Here is a 9,381-nt window from a genome sequence, read left to right on the forward strand (position 1 = left end):
ATATACATAACATATACATATACATATACGTATACAGAGAAAAAGTAAGAAGCAGCCTGGGTAAAGATGTGACTGATCAGTAAAAACATGCTGCATATGAAGTTGTTTTTTTTTATTTCTTTTTCCTGTTTGTTTTCCTCTATAAAAAAAAGACCCCAGGATCAAGGTGAGAAAGGGAGAAAGATGGGGCATAACCTTTAACGTAGAGAAATAGGACGTAGGAGAATGATAAGCCTCAAAACGCGGGGTGGGAGAGGAATATCATTAAGGCAGCAAAATACTCCCTGTAAACAGTGAGAGTCTCCCTAGCCTGAGAGACCAAGGCAGAGCTGGTCTTCTCGGTGGGGTTCTCACCACTCCAGTGTCCAAAAGAAGGGGACGACAGTGTCTCTTCCTCCTGCGGCTGTCCCTCCTGCTCGCGCTGGGTTGCCTTCCTCCTTACGAAGGTAAGAGTGCCGGGGGCTCTGCAGGCAGAGGTTCATTTGTGTGGGTGGAAAGTATTCCCAGCAGCAGCTGCGCTCCGACTCCTCTGTTTCTTTAGCTCTGGCACCACTGGGCAGGGCCCTCCGGGAGAGAAGGCTGCTCCGGGAGTGACACAGCTCATGGCCAGTCGTCTTCTGAAGGCAGCTGATCAGGTCAACGACTTTGCTTAACTGCCCAGCTGTGGAGTTTCCGCAGTAGAGAGACTTTGGACAGAACATTCCTGCAAATATCCAGCCAGCGCTCCGCATGTCCACAGGTGTGGCATGTGTAGACTGCAGAAGAACCTCAGGAGCACGGGACCAGAGGGTCACACCCACAGGTGTAAGTGCCAAGTGGCAGCTGTAGATTCTGGCCAGGCCAGAATCAGACAGCTTGACTGTCCCGGTGCTTGTCACCAGATTGTTCTCTGGGTTCAGATCTCAGTGAATGATGCGATTGGCATGAAGGAAACCAGGCCTCTAAGAACCTGGAGAATCAGACCCTTGATGGTCTCTGCCAGCAGGCCTGGTTGGGGGTGCCTTGTCCAGATACGTTCTTAGGTCCTGGTCGACGTGATCACACACCAGGGTCTCTTTGATCTCCCCATCAGGTTGGGAGGTGGTACATCCATCCATCAGCCAGACAATGCTGGGGTACTCAAAAGCTTCCAGCAGCCGCAGTAAAGCCACCTCCCGAAGTGCTGATGGGGTGGCCCCCTCCAGCTCCCCTCCATTGTGGGCTCACAGCTCTTGAGGGCCACGAAGTGGCCACTGTGGGCATCCCAAGCCTTGTACACATCCCATTGTTACCATTCCCAAGTTCAGTTACTGGGTCATCTGAGAGGTAGCCAGTCTCATATCAGGGTTGACCCTGATGCTAGGCTAAGAGCTGAGGGGCCACCTGAGCAGACTTGGTGTGCTGGTAGTGAAAGTGACTAATCTTTAGGACTACCATTTATCAATATCTGCCACATGTTAATGATGCCAGTCCATTTCATACGGTTCTGTGTTTCCTATATCTTATTTTTCACATCAGGATACCAAGGTTGCCAATGGCAAAATTCCAAAAGAGGAAAGGGAGTGATTAAAAAGTGTTCTAGGAGCAGCATCTATGTTGTATGGGAAAAACACCTCTGACTTTGACACGAATGAAGATTTGAAGAAGTTCAAGTTTGAATATATTACATTTAGTTTCAGAGAGGATATGTTTCTTTGGGTATCATCACATCTATTCAATTTCACACTGAATGAGTTCTCCTAAAGGATGTAGATATGCTTATTCAGTCTTGAGAATTCTTATTGGAGCAGAAGTAGAATTATAGTTACTTTAAGAAAGATTATCCTCAGTTCACTGTTTCTTATCAAAATATTAGCAACAATCAGACTAGGAAGCTGAATGAAAAAAATAAGAAGTTATGGCCGGTGTAAAAAAATTAAATTTCATATTCAAGTGTGCAGAATTATATCCTCAAATATAAATTGCACTTATTGCATCAAAATTCACATATGTTTAATTCATATTCTTGATTTCAACTCAAAAAGCTGATTTTCAGAAAACAGAGTTTGTTATATATAGTATATCTGTAATTTGTTCTACATTGTTAACCTTTAAAGGCAGAATATTATGTTCTAGGATCATTAATAATATAACATTTTATTGTATCATTAAGTTTGTTTAGCATAAAGAATTTACTAAAAATTGAAAACTGAAGTAATCTGCTAAAACATACTGCCATTTATATGCCTGAGATGGACACACACACAAGCACACACACACAACACATGCAACACATACATATGACTCTTTCATATTTACATATATATATGCATGTCTATATATGTGTGTGTATAATGTGTTCCACTTTAGTTCTTTCATTCAGAATGTTTGTCATTTTACAGGAATTAACTGTGAAATACCATGTTTTAAAAAATCAGATATTTAGTTGATAAAGAAATTGTGTGTGTGTGTGTGTGTCTGTGTGTGTGAATTTATGTAGAGAAAGAGAGGAGCAGAGAGAACTCCTATCTGCTGACTCACTCCCCAAATATCCTCAAGATCTGGGGCTGACCCCACGCTAGAGTCAGGAGTCAAGAATTCAATCCAGGTCTCCTAAGTGTGTGACAAGAGCCCAGCCACTTGAGACATCCCACTGCCTCCCAGGGTCAACACTGGCAGGAACCTAGAGTCAGCAACTGGAGTCAAGGGCTGGAGGGAAGAATTGAACCCAGCAACTCAATATGGACCATGCCTAAACTAGTAGGTTAAATGTCTGCTCCATAATTCCTGTTTTATAATCATTTCATTTAGCATGTTTTTAGGGCTTCTGATGTATGCTGAATTCTTCCTGGGCATTGAAAATATAAATTAATAAAACTCTCAGCTTGTTAAATGTTGAATAAAATAGATAGACAAATCATGACTTATGATAAAATATGACACATTTTGAATAGGAGACAGTGATGGATGTGTACGGAAGGAGAGTGAATATGTTGAAGAAGTGGTGAAAGAGAAGGCATGAAGCAGTTGTGTCATCAATTATTTCTCCAGTGACTACCATGCAGCCTCAGAAAAGTGGCTTTGAACCAAGCGGCTATACATGCGTCACTGTAGTAAATGTGGCCTTCAAAATAGAACCACCATGTATGTGTAGAGAAACAGGAGTTGGATTGAAAGCACCACCTGCTATAATGAATGCTGACTATATGTACCAACCATCACACAGGGGGTTAAAGTTAATCATACCAAGTTCTTTGTGTTTCACCTTTTAACATACAATGATTTTGTTCTTGTTGTTTTCATGTTTTAAGAGAAGATAATAAGAAAGTCAAGGAGCTGCCACTGTAGTGCAATGGGTTAAAGCCTTAACCTGAGGCACTGACATTCCATATAGATGCGGGTTTGAGCCCTGGCTGCTACACTTCTAATCCATCTCTCTGCTAATGTGCCTGTGAAGGCAACGGAGGAAGACCAAGTCCTTGGGTCCCTGCATCCGCAAGGGGGACCTGGAAGAAGCTCCTGTCTCCTGGCTTCAGATCGGCTCTGCTCCAGCTGTTGCAGCCATTTAGGGAGTGAACCAGTGGATGGAAGACTTCTCTTTCTCTCTGTCTCTACCTATCTCTGTAACTCTGTATTTCAAATAAATCTTTTTAAAAATATAAAAAAAGAAGTCAAAATTATGTTAAAGAGAATCTATTCCATATTATTACAAAGGCATTTGGAAGAATGCAAAACACAATTGAGGCAACATTATTTTTCATCTATTTATCTGTGTGGGGAGCAACTGGGACTATACTGTTACTGGAATTAAGACTTATTCTATGCATCTGCTCTCCCACAATATGGCGCTGAGAAGGGAAACAGCTTCTACACAGCTGCCTCCAGTTCAACCAATAAACTGTGGGACCTGCTCCTGATTGGAGGAGAGCAGCGTACTCGGCGTGTGGGTAGCAGAGTTGGGATTGGTGGAAGAGGACTATAAAGGAGGAGAGAGACGGCATGCACCAGGAACATCTAAGGGAACACCTGTGCAGCCCCCGAGAGAGCCTGCCGGTGGTGTGCCGCTCCCCCGCGGAAGTGGGGAATGTGGCAGGGGGAACCGCCCTTCCACGGAGGTGGAAGGGTCGGTAGCCAACCCGGGAAGAACCAGCAGCAAACCCGGGGAGGGCCGAGCAGACGAAAGAACAGCGCAGGGTCCTGTGTCGTTCCTCCACGAAGACGGGGAGCGACATAATGGTGCCGTGACTCAGATATGAAGCCTAGGCAGGGTTCTGTGTCGTTCCCCCATGAAGACGGGGAGCGACAATCTGATAGATTTTTTTGTTTGTTTTTGTAAGAAGAACTTCAGTTTGAGACTCAGGAGCCTTGGGTTTGAATTCAGACTCAGTCACTAATTATGTAATGTACATTCAGTTCTTATAATCATGACTTAAGTAAGAGGTATGGGTTAAACTAGTTGGGGGTAGGATTCTGATTCTCCGGTAAAGACTCTGGTATCTGAGCTGATCCTCTGAAGGCTGTCTGCCTCCATCCAATGTTTCCAAAGAGTGAAAAGGGTTTGAGAACGTAATAAATAACCGATAATTGAGTTCAGAGACCAGAACGAGATGCAGCTTATAAATTTGGGAAAGTTGTCCTTCTTTGTTCCCATAAACTGGTACTACAGGGATAGTTCTGGGCCGTACTTACTTGCAAAAGTCAATCCTAGCAAGAAAGTGTAGCGTAGTCCTAAAATAACAGAAGCTGCTGCAGTCAGTCAGAAGTCATTTCCAGGGAGGACTTTAATAGAAAACACATTTTAGCTCAATCCAGTAATCCACTTACTAATGTCTAAATGTCTTTTTCTTGTAAATAGTCATAATTTTCTCATTATGACACTAGCGAAAAAATGCTAACTTTTTATTCCAAAGGATTTTATATTGTAAAAGAAAGAGATATACTTAGAGAAAACTTTCTCTCTCTCTCTCTGCCATTCCTTCTCTCTCTTTCTGAATATTTGCCTTTCAAATAAATAAATAAATACTTGTGTACATACATAAATCACAAACTCATGGCAGCAGGTTGGGGGGGCGCAATGTTGTGGTGTAGCTTATTAAACTTCTGCCTGCCATGCTGGTATCTCCTATATGGACCAGTTTGACTCCAGCTGCTCCACTTCAGATCTGCCTCCCTACTAATGCACCTGACAGGGCACAGGAAGATGTTCCAAGCACTTGGAACCCTGTAATCATAGGGGAGACCTTGATGGAGTTTCAGGCTCCAGCCTGGCTCAGCCTTGGCCATTACAGTCATTTGAGAGTGATCCAATCTCTCTCTTGGTATTTCTCTCTCTCTCTCTCTCTCTCTCTCTCTCTCTATATATATATATATATATATATATATATATAGCTGTCTTTCAAATGAATAAATAATAAATCTTAAAAAAAGAAATATTTAGAGAATCATGTTCCTAACAACTATGGAGAATCCCACAGGAATCTCAAAAAGAGTCACGGATCACCACTTACCTGGAAAGGAGATGAACTGTGGAAACACAGTAAAACATTGAGTTAAGAAGTTACCACTAGCCACAAAATAAAAGTAAAGTGGAGTTATAAGTCAGGAGCTGAGGCAATGCCTAACGGCTGTTAGGGAAACACTCCTAATCACACCAAGCAGACATCTCTGGTCAGTCAGATGACAGTGTGCTATGGACAGTACCCTCCTGCTCACGCTGACTGGACCGTTCAAACATAAGTAAGGCGGGAACAGTATTGACTGGACAATTCAACTGCAAGCAAGGAGGAAACAGCATTGATTGGACAATAAGTCGGAGGATGGCAAGCCGGAGGAATGCTGGAAAATGAGGATAAAAAGGGAACCCTTGCACCACTCTCCATCCTCTTGGGGATCATGGCCCGGTGTGTGTGAACCTCTGGATGGCCACACATCTGGAGCTGAAGAGGCAGCCTGTTACTCTGCATGGAGCAGGTAGTGGCACAAGATGACTTGCAGTGCTGTCCCTGAGCTGTAACCCCACTGTCTGTGGGTGAGTGTGTGTGTGTGTGTGTGTGTGTGTGGCCCAGTGCGAGCAAACCTCTGGATCTCCTCGCACTTGGAGCTGAAGTGCCAGCTCACTAGCCCCCTTGCTAAGTGACACAAAGTGACTACGAGATCAAAACTCTGGCCGAGATGCCACCACTGTCTTGCCTGGACCCCTTATCAGCTCGCTGCCAGACCTGACCACAAAGCCGGGCCAGGCCTCTCGGTAGAGGACCTCTCCAATTTCTCGCCTGGCCATCACCTGGTAACTTTGAGCCTACTTCCCAGAGTGACAGCCTTCCCACGACTTCCTGCCTGTAAGTGACTGATCCGAGTCCCGTTCCTGCTGGGACATTGAACTCTGGACACTGGACACTCCCTGCAGGAGAAACACATTTGTGACAGTGAGGCAAGCCTAGATATGTAGCAAACCAATGTTGTGTATTGAATCTTTTGTTGTCCTTGTATTGTTCATTGTGATAGTACTTGAGATTATTTTAATAGTGTTTGTTGTGACTGATGGTATAAGAATATTGATTTTCTGGCCAATAAGTGATATTGTTAAATTAGGTATATATATTAAGATAAGTAGTTATGTTAAGCTAAGTAATTCAGTAAATGTGTTGAGTTAGCTATAAGTTATGATAAGTGATATTGATAGTGATATTAGTGATATTGATAAGTGTGTTAAGTAATTATGTTGTTAGGTGATTAAGCTAAGTAGTTAAGCTAAGTAGTTACATTAAGCTAAGTAGCTAAGTTAAGTAGTTAAGTCATGACTAAATAGTAGTGTTAAGTTTATTAAATAGCCCGGGTATTAAATAGTATAGATTGAAAAGTATATTGATACTGATAAGTGTATTGATCCCAATGAGCATGCTGATGAGTAGTGTGATATAAAACCCCTGGTGTGCCCCCAGTGTGTGAACAATAAAATTGGAAAAGACAGTCTTGTGTCTGTGTGTTCCTTTCTTCCCCGTGACTGACAAGTCGTACGTTGCACTTGCTACTGTCGAGCTGCGTGACAGTAGGTGCTCACAACTATTCATATTAACTCATAATATTTCTCTATTTTATTAAAATGTGAATGAACTTATATTTTTAAGATATATTTTATTTGTTTGAAAGGCAGAGTGAAAGAATCAGAGATAAAGAGATCAGAGGTAAAGAGATCTTCATTCACTGGTTCACTCCTTACATGGTCATGACAGTTGGGACTGGGCCAGGCTGAAGCCAGGAGCCTGAAACCCCATCAAGGTCTGGCATATGGGGAGCAGCCATGTCTCAAACCCATGCTCTAATATGGGATCTGATGTCACAGCTGGTGGCTTAACCCCTGTGCCACAAAGCAGGCCCAAAGTTATATTTATTAATAAAATTTGGGGCCAGCACTGAGGCACAGTGGGTAAAGTCACCACCTGCTGTGTTGGCATCCCATATGGGCTCCAGTTAGAGTTCTGGCTGCTCCACTTCCTATCCAGCTTTCTGCTATGGCCTGGGAAAGAAATGGAGAACCTCTGCACCTCTATGGGAGACCTGGAAGATGCTCCTGGCTCTGGCTTCGGATTGGCACAGCTCTGGCCATTGCGGGCAATTGAGGAGTGAACCAGTGCATGGAAGATCTCCCCCCCCCCCCGCCTCCCCTTTGCGCTCTGTGTAACTGTGACTTTCAGATAAGTAAATAAATCTTTTAAAAAAAATTCATGCTCATTGTACTTCAATATCTAAATCTCTGGTTACCATTTTTTAACCAGAGAAAATTTCTATTGAAATTTTTATGTACAGCTAGTTATACAGTCTTTATTAATATATTCAATAAAATACTAGAAATTGATCCAAATGCAAAATAGAAATTTGTTATAAGATACAGCAGGTACTGTAACACACAGGGGGAATGGGAATTTCAGCCTGATGGTTTAGATACCCAAATACCACATCGGAGTACTTGGGTCCACTCTGTGGCTCTGTTCCCTGACTCTAGCTTCTTGCTGATGTGGACTCCAGGAGGAAGCAGGGATGGCTCAGAGACCCAGATTAAGCCCCCAGCTCTGAGCTGCCAGCCCCTGCCCAGAACTGGCCATTACAAGAATCTTGAGAGTGAACCAGCAATATGAACTTTCTCTCCCTCAATTTCCCTCTATTCCTATTTTAAATAAGGAAACTTAAAACAAAAATTGAAGAAATTAGAAAAAAATGTCCATTATACTGAATCACATTGGGATAGGACCATGTAATATAACATTCATTAATTTTAACTCACTGGAGCAAGGACAGTCTCTTCAACAAATAGTGTTGGGAAAACTGGATTTCCACATACTGAGGTATGAATAAGACCCTTACCTTACACAAAAATCCACTCAGAATGTATCAAAGACCTAATTCTATGACCTGAGGCCATCAAATTATTAGAGAACACTGGGAAAATCCTGCAAGAAGTTTCTTTTTAATACATGTGAAATAACATTTATAAAACTACTGCTGAAGACCATATTGAGTTTTAGACTTTTTTGCAGTAACATCAATTTTTGTTAGGAGCTTTGGTTTCAATGAATTTTCTAAGAAATTCTAGGTGTATACATAGAATTGGTGATCATATTTGTTTTTCTAAATTTTATTAAAGTTTTTTTCAACACAAATATTAATTTATAAAAATAGAAAGGAAAGAACTATCTAGGAATTAAAGAAAATCAACCTCTCCCTCTACCCCCACCTTTGCTATCAATCTATCTGTCTCTATCTCCATCTCTCCATCCATTCTCTATGCATCATTTACCTCCGTGCCAATAAAAGCATAATAATATTCCACTAGTTACAAATCTTCACAGTAGTCTCCAAAATTTAATTTTCCAATTTGTTGTTCAAGTAATCATCTTAAATCTTACCATTGTTGAGAACACTAAAACACATATACATATTGGATACATTTGAAAGAAAATTCATGCAAACTTGAAGCTTAAAACCTTGTTTTGAATTCTGTAGTATCTGTCCTGGTGTTTCCTTTTTGGAAGACTACATATCATCTTTTAACCACAGTTTACTCATTGTAGAAATTAAAATAATGTTATCACCTACAAGGTACAGCTAAAGGAGTAAACGATAAAATACGCATGAAATATAATGCATTACCACAGAAGTTCAGAGTGTTATATTTCCATTTTATATCATAACCGTATATATTTTATCTTGTAAAAATTAATAATTATATACAGTGCCATGAAGATTTCTCCAACATTTCATTTCTCTGAAGATTACTATCCATCATCAATTGTAGCTGCACTGGTTGTTCTAGCCTCTCTAGTGAAACTACTCCTGTGCAAGTTTGAACTACCAGTAACAAGCCAGTAAGAAGAGTCCACAAAGATAACTGCTAAGTGACTCAAAATCTTGGTCAACATGCAATGG

The 9,381-nt window shown here is 41.6% G+C and overlaps 1 pseudogene; it reads right to left on the minus strand.

Moving 5' to 3' along the window:
- Positions 1-350: 350 nt before the first annotated feature.
- On the minus strand, positions 351-8,209 carry LOC149126933 (cyclin-dependent kinase 4 pseudogene; annotated as a pseudogene).
- Positions 8,210-9,381: the final 1,172 nt, after the last annotated feature.

This window comes from Oryctolagus cuniculus, chromosome 4 (assembly GCF_051225735.1).
Source record: "Oryctolagus cuniculus isolate XC-2025 breed Fujian yellow rabbit chromosome 4, ASM5122573v1, whole genome shotgun sequence".
NCBI lineage: Eukaryota > Metazoa > Chordata > Mammalia > Lagomorpha > Leporidae > Oryctolagus > Oryctolagus cuniculus.